The following is a 13,050-nucleotide window of genomic DNA, read 5'->3' as shown; positions in this document are numbered from 1 at the left end:
CCCATAAATTATTCACTTTTCTTGTTCTTCTTCAACCTCTAAACAGTCGGCAGCCATTGATCATGCTTTCTATTGCAGTTGAAGAATTTAAGATTCAGCCCTTTTCGATTATTTAATACCCAAGAATTTAGTGTTGAGAGGCATTAGTTTGTAAGGGCTGAAGAACATGATTTTCGAAATTTACAAAAATTTAGATGTAAAAACCAAAATAAAAATTTATTGGAGAACGCCGTTAATTCAACGGTTTTTCTTCTGTTTGGCTAGTTTTTCTCTTCTTCATTAATGATATAGACACAGACGTATAACGGTATATGAATTCATTGTTTTAAAATTGTTTGTAGCTCTTCCAAACAAACTCGTTGATCATAGCGTTTAAATTGGACATAGTAGTAACAGCTTAATTTTTCTAATCAACAGTAATTTAATCTACTTTTTTTTCAAACGTAAAAGGGATTTAAATTTCAAACCTACAATAATAAAGTTCCATCATAAAATGATTGTCAATGGATCGGAGTGAATCATAGCTGATGCGAAGCATATGTTCTATGTTTTTCCCCTTAGACTACACACTTTTATGTGAATTGTAACTCACCAAGTCATGCTTTGAGTGTAGTTTTGGGTGTTAGAAGCTGGAAAGTCGTCGGAAATGCACAGCTGAGAAGGCATTCGGAGTCCAGAGACTTTGCCCGGTCGGGCGATTTTCGTATTGCAAAACGCCCGGTCGGGCGTTTTCAGTTTCGCATGAGGAGTACAGATTATTCGCCCGGTCGGGCGAATTTCTCTTTTAATTCTGCCCGGTCGGGCGTTTGGTGCTGTAACTGCATTTTGGCAGTTTTCTCTCGGGAGTTTTGGGCAATTAAATAAGGAAGAGGTCGTGAGAAACAGGGGGAGGACGGCTGAGGAAGAAATAAGGAGAAGGAAGAAGAGGAAGGGAGGATCCATACTCCATCCCGGAGGAGATCATCCATCATCTAGAGTTGGAGAACACCACGGAGTTCACGGTTCACGGTTCTTTTGGTGTAATTCATTTTTAGTATGTTTGGCTAGATTTCCTTCGTTGCTCCGAATATGTTGTAGGGTGAATTGTTGGATACTTAGATGATTATTATGGTTTGATTTACGTGTGATTCTTGTTTATGAATTGTTTAATTATTCTACTAATCTTGAGACGTCTAGATAGGTAGAACTTTGTAGCCATTATTCTATTGCCTCTTTAGCATAGATTTTGGTCGTACTCATATGCAAGGAACTCGAGATTTGATACTTGTTCAGGGAGATAATCTCGAGTGGATCGATAGTTTTCTTCTATATATTTGGTTTAGTGTCTGCTGCGCTTCCGCGTGGGCATTAAGTTAAAATGAGCTAATTATCGTGTTTGACAATCATAGAAGCTAAACTAAAGCTTACTGCGCGACCTAGCAGGAGTGATAGGTTAGTGACTAGAACTTGGGAGACGTGTTCAGCTTATCCTAGGTATACAATTCTCTTGAAGTGTTCAGCAGATAGGGAGCGTAAAACAAACTTAATCCTCTTAAGCATAGTCTTGATCGTAGTAATCCATCGAAGTATCCCAATTCGTATGCCCAAGACATATAGGAGCAATGATTTCTTCTTATCCTATTTTCTAGTTTTGTATTTTATTTATCTTTGTTTGTTTTATCCTTTCTTTATTTTTATCTTTCTCTAATTAAATAACCTACGCCTCCCTGTGGTTCGACACTCTTTTACTACAACTACATCTGTACTCTTGCAGAAAGTTGTAATTTTAGAGCTATTTTATTAAGCTTGTGTGTAAGTAATTCATTGATATAAAAGCTCGAAAGTTACACATCAAGTTTTGGCGCCGTTGCCGGGGAGGCAACTGGTTATTTAATTAGGATTCTTTTTGTTTTTTTTATTTTTGTATAGTTTTCTAACATTTTATTTTTTGTTTCAGAGTTGTAGCTAGAAGACTAAGTCGAGCCAACGACTTTAAACAAAGGCGCTAGTTGGGAGGCAACCCAATGAGTTTTTAGTTTTCTTTTTATTTTCTCTTAATAAATCGAGGGTTTTGTTCGCTCAATTCTTTCCTTCGATGTATTTTTATGAATTGAGTATTTTGTTTTCTTTTTGTTGTTTTAATTTTTCTTTTTGTAGGAGCAACGTGGAGATATGATCCACATTCGAACTTATGAGGAAGCACACCTACAAAGGAAAATACACCCACCCACCCACCCGAATGCACTTTGGATATCACGCCAAGTTTGGGGGAGTCTTCTTTCCCTTTACTTTTTATGTTCTCTTTTGCATACATTGAGGACAATGAAGCATTCAAGTTTGGGGGGGTTGTGAATGATGTGGGATGCATGTTTATTGGGTGTATTATTTGCTAAAGTGTTGTGAATCATGTAATTGACGGGTGCATGCTAGATCTTCGGCTTTCTGGTTGGGAAATCTTGCTTGATCTTACTTGATCTTTGAAGCTTAGGATGGATAGAATCTGTGCATGAATTTATTTGAAAGAGCATGTTGTGATTACATCCGATTTCTTGAGTTGAGGAGAGTATGAAAGTCATATATCTTGTGGAAATTATCTTGAATTGATTTGCTTTATCGAGTTGCGTGCTTGTATTCATTTGTGTTAACGATTTGGGAGGATAAGGCACTAGGATGAACTCTATGGCCAAATGATCACATGCCTAGTCCATCACTTGATCCCCTAGATGCCACGTTGAGCTTAATTCCCTATTCTTTGTGTAAACACTTAGCCAAACACTTAGCCACTGAAAAAAAAAAGCCTAATTTTAGCCTCATCAATTGACCTTGCTACTATTTGGGTGCTAAATACAAGTTGAGCTTGGTGTTTTGAGTTGTGAGTGTGGGGGTGGTGGACTGTAAAGAGTAGACTTCTCTAGACTTGATGTAACGTGAAAAGAATGAAGTTCTTAGAAAAAAAAAAAACCTCCAAATTCGCAAAAGTCGAGGTCTTTACAAAAACAGAAAAAGAAAAGGAAATAATAAGTTGATGAAATAAAGATAGAGCTTCGACAATTGTTTGATGTAATCTTGTCTAGAATAGATCTCAAGTTTGGGGGAGTGTGAGTTGGGTTGTAAAATTGTTATTGTTCTATCTTTGGAAGGATGGTGTAGGAGGGAAGATTTTGACACTCAAATGTGTAGCCTTTGAGCTCATCATCCATATTTATCCTACCTTGTCCCTAGCCCCATTACAACCTTGAACGAAGACCTTGGACCTAATCGTTGATGCTTGTGGATGTACGTAAATAGCTTGGTAGAGTTAAAGAAGTTTGGTTTGAAATCCGCGAGTCTATGTGGTAAGTAATGCTTGACGAGTCAATGATGACGGTTTGAGTTGTATGATCACATGTTTGGACTTACCTTGAAGTGCACCTTGACTTGAAGTTCTAGGGGGATGAGTGATTGTTCTTGAGAGTGGGAAATCTCGATTGGAAATGTCGGGGGTTTAGATGTTGTCACTCACGTCCCTACATGATTCTTGTTGATGAAAATCTCTTTGCGGGTTAGACTTGGTTGAGTTTTTGTGCTTAAAATGTATCTTGCTCGGGGCGAGCAAGAGCTTAAGTTTGGGGGTATTTGATGCGAAGCATATGTTCTATGTTTTTCCCCTTAGACTACACACTTTTATGTGAATTGTAACTCACCAAGTCGTGCTTTGAGTGTAGTTTTGGGTGTTAGAAGCTGGAAAGTCGTCGGAAATGCACAGCTGAGAAGGCATTCGGAGTCCAGAGACTTTGCCCGGTCGGGCGATTTTCGTATTGCAAAACGCCCGGTCGGGCGTTTTCAGTTTCGCATGAGGAGTACAGATTATTCGCCCGGTCGGGCGAATTTCTCTTTTAATTCTGCCCGGTCGGGCGTTTGGTGCTGTAACTGCATTTTGGCAGTTTTCTCTCGGGAGTTTTGGGCAATTAAATAAGGAAGAGGTCGTGAGAAACAGGGGGAGGACGGCTGAGGAAGAAATAAGGAGAAGGAAGAAGAGGAAGGGAGGATCCATACTCCATCCCGGAGGAGATCATCCATCATCTAGAGTTGGAGAACACCACGGAGTTCACGGTTCACGGTTCTTTTGGTGTAATTCATTTTTAGTATGTTTGGCTAGATTTCCTTCGTTGCTCCGAATATGTTGTAGGGTGAATTGTTGGATACTTAGATGATTATTATGGTTTGATTTACGTGTGATTCTTGTTTATGAATTGTTTAATTATTCTACTAATCTTGAGACGTCTAGATAGGTAGAACTTTGTAGCCATTATTCTATTGCCTCTTTAGCATAGATTTTGGTCGTACTCATATGCAAGGAACTCGAGATTTGATACTTGTTCAGGGAGATAATCTCGAGTGGATCGATAGTTTTCTTCTATATATTTGGTTTAGTGTCTGCTGCGCTTCCGCGTGGGCATTAAGTTAAAATGAGCTAATTATCATGTTTGACAATCATAGAAGCTAAACTAAAGCTTACTGCGCGACCTAGCAGGAGTGATAGGTTAGTGACTAGAACTTGGGAGACGTGTTCAGCTTATCCTAGGTATACAATTCTCTTGAAGTGTTCAGCGGATAGGGAGCGTAAAACAAACTTAATCCTCTTAAGCATAGTCTTGATCGTAGTAATCCATCGAAGTATCCCAATTCGTATGCCCAAGACATATAGGAGCAATGATTTCTTCTTATCCTATTTTCTAGTTTTGTATTTTATTTATCTTTGTTTGTTTTATCCTTTCTTTATTTTTATCTTTCTCTAATTAAATAACTTACGCCTCATTGTGGTTCGACACTCTTTTACTACAACTACATCTGTACTCTTGCAGAAAGTTGTAATTTTAGAGCTATTTTATTAAGCTTGTGTGTAAGTAATTCATTGATATAAAAGCTCGAAAATTACACATCAATAGCTTAATGCAAAGGAGTATAATTATGACTCTCGAATCAACTTGTCTTCTTAAATTCATGAATCCGAGATTTGGACGCAAAAAACATACAAAAATATGGAGTACTAACTAACTAAACGAAATTTTATTTGGAACTTTAAGACTATCAAAGTCGTCCATGCATGCATATGAAGTATATACACACGTTGTGAGTTTCATTTCTCCCTCATGTGTTTGGCAATCTCATTCACCTTCTCTTGCAAATCACTGACAACGGCAGCAATCCTGTTGGTCTCGCACAGGTGAAGAGCCGCCACATCTACTTATAATGCTAATGTTTTTGTCATTAATTTCAAATTGAATTACAAAAAGGTGCCGGGTGGATGCAGTTTGCATATTTGCAATACCGGTGAACTAATTTATCACGTTTAATGTACTTTTTCCATTGTTTTCGGATATTTTTAACCTCTTTAATATAGTTCAAAGTGGAAATAATAGGGTGTTAAAATTCATAATTCTTGTCCCACATCGACTTGGTAACGATCCTAGCTCACCTATATAAGTGTGGATAACCCTCCCTCTTATGAGGCCTTTTAAGGGGTGAGTGGTCCATTTCTAATATGGTATCAGAGCGGGCCCAAGTCGATGATGGATTATATCTCTTTATCTCTTCTCTTGCCTACCCACGTGAGGGAAGTCCGATGTGTCATTCCGGCCCACACGTGAGGGGGGTGTTAAAATTCATAATTCTTGTCCCACATCGACTTGGTAACGATCCTAGCTCACCTATATATATAAGTGTGGATAACTAAGTGTAGATAACCCTCCCCCTTATGAGGCCTTTTAAGGGGTGAGTGACCCATTTCTAATATAGGGCATAGAGAGAAGTCATGAATGGAGCAAGATGAATGAGAAATAAATATTTAGATGTACTAAGGCAGTTCTGAGGCAAAAATGTCTGAAAAGAGTGAAAATGCACCGTAGTAAATTCATTCACCAGAATTTTCACGAGTACCAAATATATGGAAACCACATTCATGTCAGAGAATTTTTTTAGTTCAATCTTAATTTTACTGCACTAAAATAAAACATAGTAAAATATTTAGTTACCCTAGAATTAGAACCATAAGAACGCTACTAATTATATATGAAGTATTTAACAAGAAGATGCATCCACTGTAAATTTTCAAAAAAGTATTCTTACTTAAATTCTTCATATTTGTAAATTAATGTAAAATTTTATTTCCATTGAAAAATAATAAATCCTAAAAATATTGTACATGAATTATATATAAACACACTATATATTGTAAAATTTGTTGGTTTCTGGGATTACAAAGATAACTACCGGGCGTAATACAACCCAAAAGAAAGGAAAGGAAGAACTGAACTTAAAAATACAACGTATAATCGAAACTACTAAACCAGTGTGATTAGCCGAGTCGAGGAGGCCTCTTCCCGCAAGACGAGATACGCCCCGGTAGTGCTCTTCGGTTTGGCGTGTCGTCCCCAAAGGTAAAACGGCTACGTCTCTATTGATGCAGCACCGCAATCAACAGAGCTCCGGCGAACTGGATGGAGGAGAGGGCAGAGCTTCGACAGAAAAAACTATGCAGGGAGAGGGAGAGAGCTTATGATGCAGAATGCTTTTTGAATTGTGTAGTGATGCATGGAATGGCTGGCCTATTTATAGGCTCAGTCCACTGCAGGGGGTCAACAGCCATGATGGCTGTCATCATGGCAATTCGTAACCGACGTCGGTTACAGACGTGTGGCAGGAGTGTGCCATCCGTGTGTGGAGCGTGTGGATTTCTCACGTGGCAACCGTGACTGTGCCTCGCTTGACGACGTGTCAAGCCACTTGGATTGCTGACTCGGCGGTGGTCCAAAAAGAATAGTTTGGGCCAAGCACCAAGCCCAAAGACCACCCAAAGACCAATTGCCAAGTCCAAGTCCAAGTCCAAGTCCAAGTCCAAGATCAAGATCAAGATCGGGATCGGGCTCGGGATCGGGCTCGGGCCCGGGCCCGAGGCCCGAGGCCCGAGGCCCGCGGCCCGCGCCCGCGACCACGAGCACGAGCACGAGCACGAGCACGTGCACGGGCACGGGCACGGGCTCGGGCTCGGGCGGGCGGGCGGCGGCGGCGCGCGCGTGTGCGCGCGTGTGGGCTCTTTCACCCATCTTGGTCCACTATAATTATTAAGTAACATAAAGTCACTTAATTTATACACATTAAAGATGTGTTAATCCTCCAATGTGGGATAATTAACACTAGTTAATTATTCCCTAAGCTCCATCTCCAAGCTTTAATTAAAAGCTAATTATGCCCAACTTTAATCCACTATTTCTCACTCACCGGAAATCGGATTTGAGAAAGTGAATATACTACATTTACCTACGTAAAATGTAGATCGACGCTATGTCATTTAATTTCACAAAATTAAATGTCTCGTCACATTTATTATTTGGTCAAAATCCATTGACCGGGCATATTTAATCCATGATTTTTTACAATCCCCCACATGAGTGGAAATAGCCGAATGCATATGCATGCAGACACAAGCTCAACCCTCGCGAGGTATATAAGCATAAGGATAGGTAGTTGTTGACTTTGAACCCTCCATAGTCGACACCATCGGATACACAGGCGGCTTAGTAGCGCGATGCTTTGAACTAATCCCCCACGGCGTGCACCGAGACAATGGTGTTAACACTTAAACACCTCAACCTCATCCGTTCTCACGTTTTGTGTCCATTGCGGTCTTGGACACCACTTTGGATTCATAAGTGCGTTTTTTATGAAGCGACCACACTTCGCACTTACGTAGGTGATTCTTAGTCAAGTACCTTGCCATACTTGGTCTCTTTGAGAATTCCATCTCTTTGAGATCCTTAAGAACCATTAAAAGTCATAGACTTAGCCTTTACCACGAGGCAAGTTCTCCAACACTCTATTGCTCTCTAGGGAATAGATATAGTTTGAGTGTTTTTCCATGAACTCTCATAGCTTAGTTGTCCCTTTGAACCAAGTTCTTGGGATCTCCAGTCATCATGGTTGGGTTACCACTATGACAATTCTTTAGTTTGTGGATTTCAAACCCATTCCCTCTAGCAACTTATTCATTTGATCACGGTTTAACCCTTTGGTTAGCGGATCCGCTAGATTATCTATTGACTTCACATAGTCAATTGTAATCACCCCTGTTGTGATCAAATGTCTCACGGTGTTATGTCGTCGACGTATATGTCGAGACTTACCGTTATAGAAACCATTGTTTGCCCTTCCAATAGCCGCTTGGCTATCGCAGTGAATCAGCACTGGTGGCACTGGCTTAGACCAACATGGAATGTCTTCAAGGAAGTTCTTAAGCCACTCGGCTTCCTCACCAGCCTTATCCAAGGCAATGAACTCCGATTCCATTGTTGATCGGGCTATACAGGTCTGTTTTGTGGATTTCCACGATACAGCACCACCCCCAATAGTAAAGACATATCCACTTGTTGAAAGTGAGTCTCTATTATCGGATATCCAATTGGCATCACAGTACCCTTCAAGCACCGGGGGGTATCTCGAGAAGTGTAGCCCAAGATTTTGAGTGTGTTTTAAATATCTCAAAACCCTCACAAGAGCTCTCCAATGCTCTTTGCTTGGATTGCTCGTGTAACGACTTAACTTGTTCACGGCACAAGCAATGTCAGGTCGAGTGCAATTAGTCAAGTACATAATGCACCCGATGACCCGTGCATACTCTTCTTGTGCAACGGGCTCGCCTTTGTTTTTGCTCAAGTGAACGTCGAGTTCAATTGGAGTCTTAACCGGCGCGCCATCATAGGCTTTGAATTTATTCAATATCTTCTCAACATAATGTGATTGTGTTAAGATGATTCCATCATTCGTTCTTAAAATCTTCATTCCAAGAATTACATCGGCTAGACCCATGTCTTTCATGTCAAAGTTTCTCTTTAACATGGCCTTTGTATCGTTAATTACTTGAGTGTTGCTACCCAAGATTAACATATCATCAACGTAGAGACACACTATAACATGACCGTTATTAGTGCTCTTGATGTAGACACATTTGTCGCACTCGTTGATTTTAAACCCATTTGATAACATCACATTATCAAACTTCAAGTGCCATTGCAATGGCGCTTGTTTCAATCCATATAGGGATTTCACGAGCTTGCATACCTTTTTCTCTTGTCCAGGTACTACAAACCCTTCGGGTTGTTCCATGTAGATTTCGTCTTCTAGTTCACCATTCAGAAACGCGGTCTTTACATCCATTTGATGAATCTCGAGATTGTGCAATGCAGCAATAGCGAGAAGCACCCGGATAGATGTAATCCTTGTTACAGGTGAATAGGTATCGAAGAAGTCATGTCCTTCTTTTTGTTTAAAACCCTTTACTACTAATCGGGCTTTATACTTATCAACTGTTCCATCGGCCTTAAACTTTCTTTTAAGAACCCATTTGCATCCTAAAGGTTTAGCACCTTCGGGCAAATCAACCAACACCCATGTGTGGTTTAGCAAAATTGAATCAATTTCGCTTTGAACAGCTTCTCTCCAATGCAGCCCGTCTGGGCCAGCAAAGGCTACTTTTATCGATGTTGGTTCTTCATCCAACATGAAAGCAATGTAGTCAGGACCAAAAGTTTTTGGTGTTCTGACTCTATTACCACGTCTTAGTACTGTATCTTTTGGATCGGGCCTTGCACGCTTGCGCGATTCAGGTTCCGCATCTGTTGATTTAGAACTAGTGGCTTCTTCTTCCACTTGTTTAGAACTAGTGGCTTCTTCAATTCTTGTCTCAGAATTGGTTGATACTTTTTCCTTATCTTTGCAAGGAAAGGTATTTTCGAGAAATACAGCATTCCTCGACTCAATTGTTGTTCCTACTGTGATAGTCGATATTTCAGACTTGTGAACAACAAATCGATATGCACTACTGTTAAGTGCATATCCAATGAAGATGCAATCAACCGTCTTAGGTCCGATTGTAACTTCTTAGAAATTTTTAAACCAATTACACACCACTAATAATGTGGATCTCAACCAACGGGTCGCAGCGCAGTTGGTAGCACGAAGCTGTGGTGATCTTGAGGTCACGGGTTCAAACCCCGCCACCCGCGGGAAGACTTTCGGCCTTAATCTGCAAGTCCGGTCTAGCAGGATTAGTCGGATTCTGCCAAAAGGTGGGTTCGACACTTGTGGTTAAACCAAAAAAGTAACACTACTCTCACTACTTTTTCCCTCTTTCTTTTATTTTTTCTCATATCTCTCTTTTACTTTACCAATTAATTGCACATAAAAACCAAGGTGGGTTCGACACTGTGGTTAAACCAAAAAATAATGTGGATCTCACAATACAGTAACACTACTCTCACTACTTTTTCCCTCTTTCTTTTATTTTTTCTCATCTCTCTCTATTACTTTACCAATTAATTGCACATAAAAACCATGTCATTTACAAGTTTGTCTATTTTTTTGGGACATGGAGAGTAGTAATTAACTCACTTTTTTTCCTACATCATTCTCTCTAATTCACTTTTCTACTTTATTTTATCTACTTTTTCCTTTCTCCTACTTTTCTCTCCGTCCATATTAAACAATAAACATTTTTTAAATCTCCGTGCAAAAAAGAAATGTCTCAACTCAACTACGGTGGAATGAATAGGGTACTTTAAATTAGTTAGGGTGTAAATTTATTTCCACGTTTCAAATAAATAGTGGTTAGACATACCATGTCATAATGCCACCTTGATGTGGCTTTTTTTTTAAAAAAATAAAAGAAATTAACTCCTATATGAAGGAGAAAATTACAATAAACTCTTATAGAAAAAGGAAATTACAACTGATGTAAAGATGATTCAAACTCGGCACCTCATATAGTAATGTCTAAGCTCCTTGCCACAAGGACAAAGCCCTGGACCCGTTCTTAGTTGCCACCTTGGTGAGGCTTTACTAGTGAATATTTTCTCGATAGTTGGACCTATATTATTAAATTGATATAACTTTCTAAAAATACAATGCATATATTTTTATGGGACAGATAAAAATGGAAAGTGCACTTATTTTTATGAGACGAGGAAGTATTAATCAACGCTGCTTAAATAGCCGCACATTCTGCCCACATAGTTAATAGTATATTTTTTTGGTTTACCACATCATACATAATTTTGTCCATAGTAGTATTTTTTTTCGTCAATTTCTGAAGAATCCATAACTTTAAAATATTTTCATACTAACAAAATAACTTACTCCCAAGCAATTTTAGAATTAATTATGTTACCATCACCATAAACATTGCTTATTCAAAATATGCGATTTAAGAAATTAATGAAAAAAGGTACGAGTGGCATTATTGAGCAAAAACTCCTGAGTCCTCTCCTCATAATAGTAGCCACCGGCAGCCGAAGCATCAGCCGAGAAAATCATGGCACCATAAATCTCAAAACCTTTCTCCTCCAACAAATCCAACGCCTAAACAAACGCATCCCCCTGAATCCCTCTCCCATCCACCTCGTACGCCGGCAACACCTTACTCCCCTCAAACACCACCGTCCGATTCCGAAACGCCTCCAAATACTTCTTCGGACTCCTCAATTTATCCGTGTAAAACTGGTAGTTGACGTAGTCAATCACCTCCCCATACCTCCCGTGGAGCTCTGCGTAGGGCCCCACGGTGGTGTAGAACGGAGCGACGGTGGCGACCGTAATGAGGCTATGATTATTGAGCATGGTGATGAGCTCGCCGATGCAGTAGGCGAAGCTGTCGTTGCTGTGCTTGGGGAAGCGCTCGTAGTCGACGTCGATGCCGTCGAGGTGGTAGGTTTGGATTAGGGTTTTGAGGGAGGAGAAGGCGTTGGAGATCCAGAGGTCGCGGTCACGGGGGTTGTACCAGGAGAGGGTTTTGAGGCCGAGGCTCCACCCCGAGAGGCTGGCCATGTCCTTGGCGTTTGGGTGGCGGGATTTGACGCCCGCCACCGCGTCTAGGGTTAGGGTTTCGGCCCAGTAGGGGGAGAATACGCCGTTCTGGGGGTGCCGGAGGGGTCGGCGTCGATGGCGAAGCTGAGGATGAAGTGGAATTCGATGTCGTCTTTGATCGGGACGTCGTTGATGTTCACCGGAGCTCCGGTGGCGCCGATGTATTCCATCATTCCTTTCCATCTAAAATTTAAATGTTGACAAACCCTTTATTTTTCATTACTTTTATTGATTCAATAATATTTTTGTAATTTACATAAGTACTTACCACAAATTAGGTGAAAACTGGAGCTGAGTGAAAGAAATAGGAGAATGAGTTGAAGATTATCCATTATTCATTCAGAGATGAGAGACTCCGATCATGCAGTTTTAATGTGCATTTTGCATTATATAGATTATACTGCCGCCGGCGATCCAAAAAAAAAATTAAAGACGTGAACAAACTAACTAGGATTTTTAATAGCGACTTGCAGTTTGGCACAAAGTCGAACTCTACAAAGAATTCAAATTGAATAATTTAAAAAAATATATACTGTAAATGTCTTCATGCACGATTATGTTTGTGATTTTCAAGAGTTGATTGTTGTCGCCTATGAGCATGTTATTATTGGTGGCACATGCACCGGGGCGGCAATATATGCCAAAAAAAAATGATTAGACCGTACAAAAATTTTATACACGTCTTTAAACTAAAAAGATAAACACATTATAGTTTTGTAATGGGATATTGGTCAAATATTTAAGTTTTTTATTTAATTTTTTTTATTATGTCAAATGTGTGTAACCAAATATTTTATGTGTTTTTAACATAGTAGTAATTCAAATCCTAAGTGATTATATTAATCCATCTAAATAGTACTACTTCCATCTCACAATAAGTGTCACATTTTGTCATTTCGATTCATCTCACAATAAGAGTCACATTTCACTTTTACCATAAATAGTAAGTAAACTCCACATTCCACCAACCAATTCTACTCACATTTTATTATAAAACTAATATATATAAGTGAGACCCATAATCCACTAATTTATTCAACCACTTTTCTTTACATTTCTTAAAACCCGCGTCCACACTAAACGTGACACTTAATGTGGACGGAGGTAGTATACTAGTATTACTTTGTCTAATACGGTAATATTTAGTGTGTAGCAAATATGTTAAATAAGAGAGTC

General features: G+C 39.7%; 1 pseudogene; it reads right to left on the bottom strand.

Annotated features, from left to right (window-relative positions):
* Positions 1-11,223: 11,223 nt before the first annotated feature.
* LOC121766621 lies at positions 11,224-12,047 on the bottom strand (annotated as a pseudogene).
* Between the last annotated feature and the right edge of the window lie 1,003 nt (positions 12,048-13,050).

This window comes from Salvia splendens, chromosome 15 (assembly GCF_004379255.2).
Source record: "Salvia splendens isolate huo1 chromosome 15, SspV2, whole genome shotgun sequence".
Lineage (NCBI taxonomy): Eukaryota > Viridiplantae > Streptophyta > Magnoliopsida > Lamiales > Lamiaceae > Salvia > Salvia splendens.
Note: the sequence above shows the minus strand (reverse complement) of the source record. Positions and strands in the feature narration are given on the sequence as shown.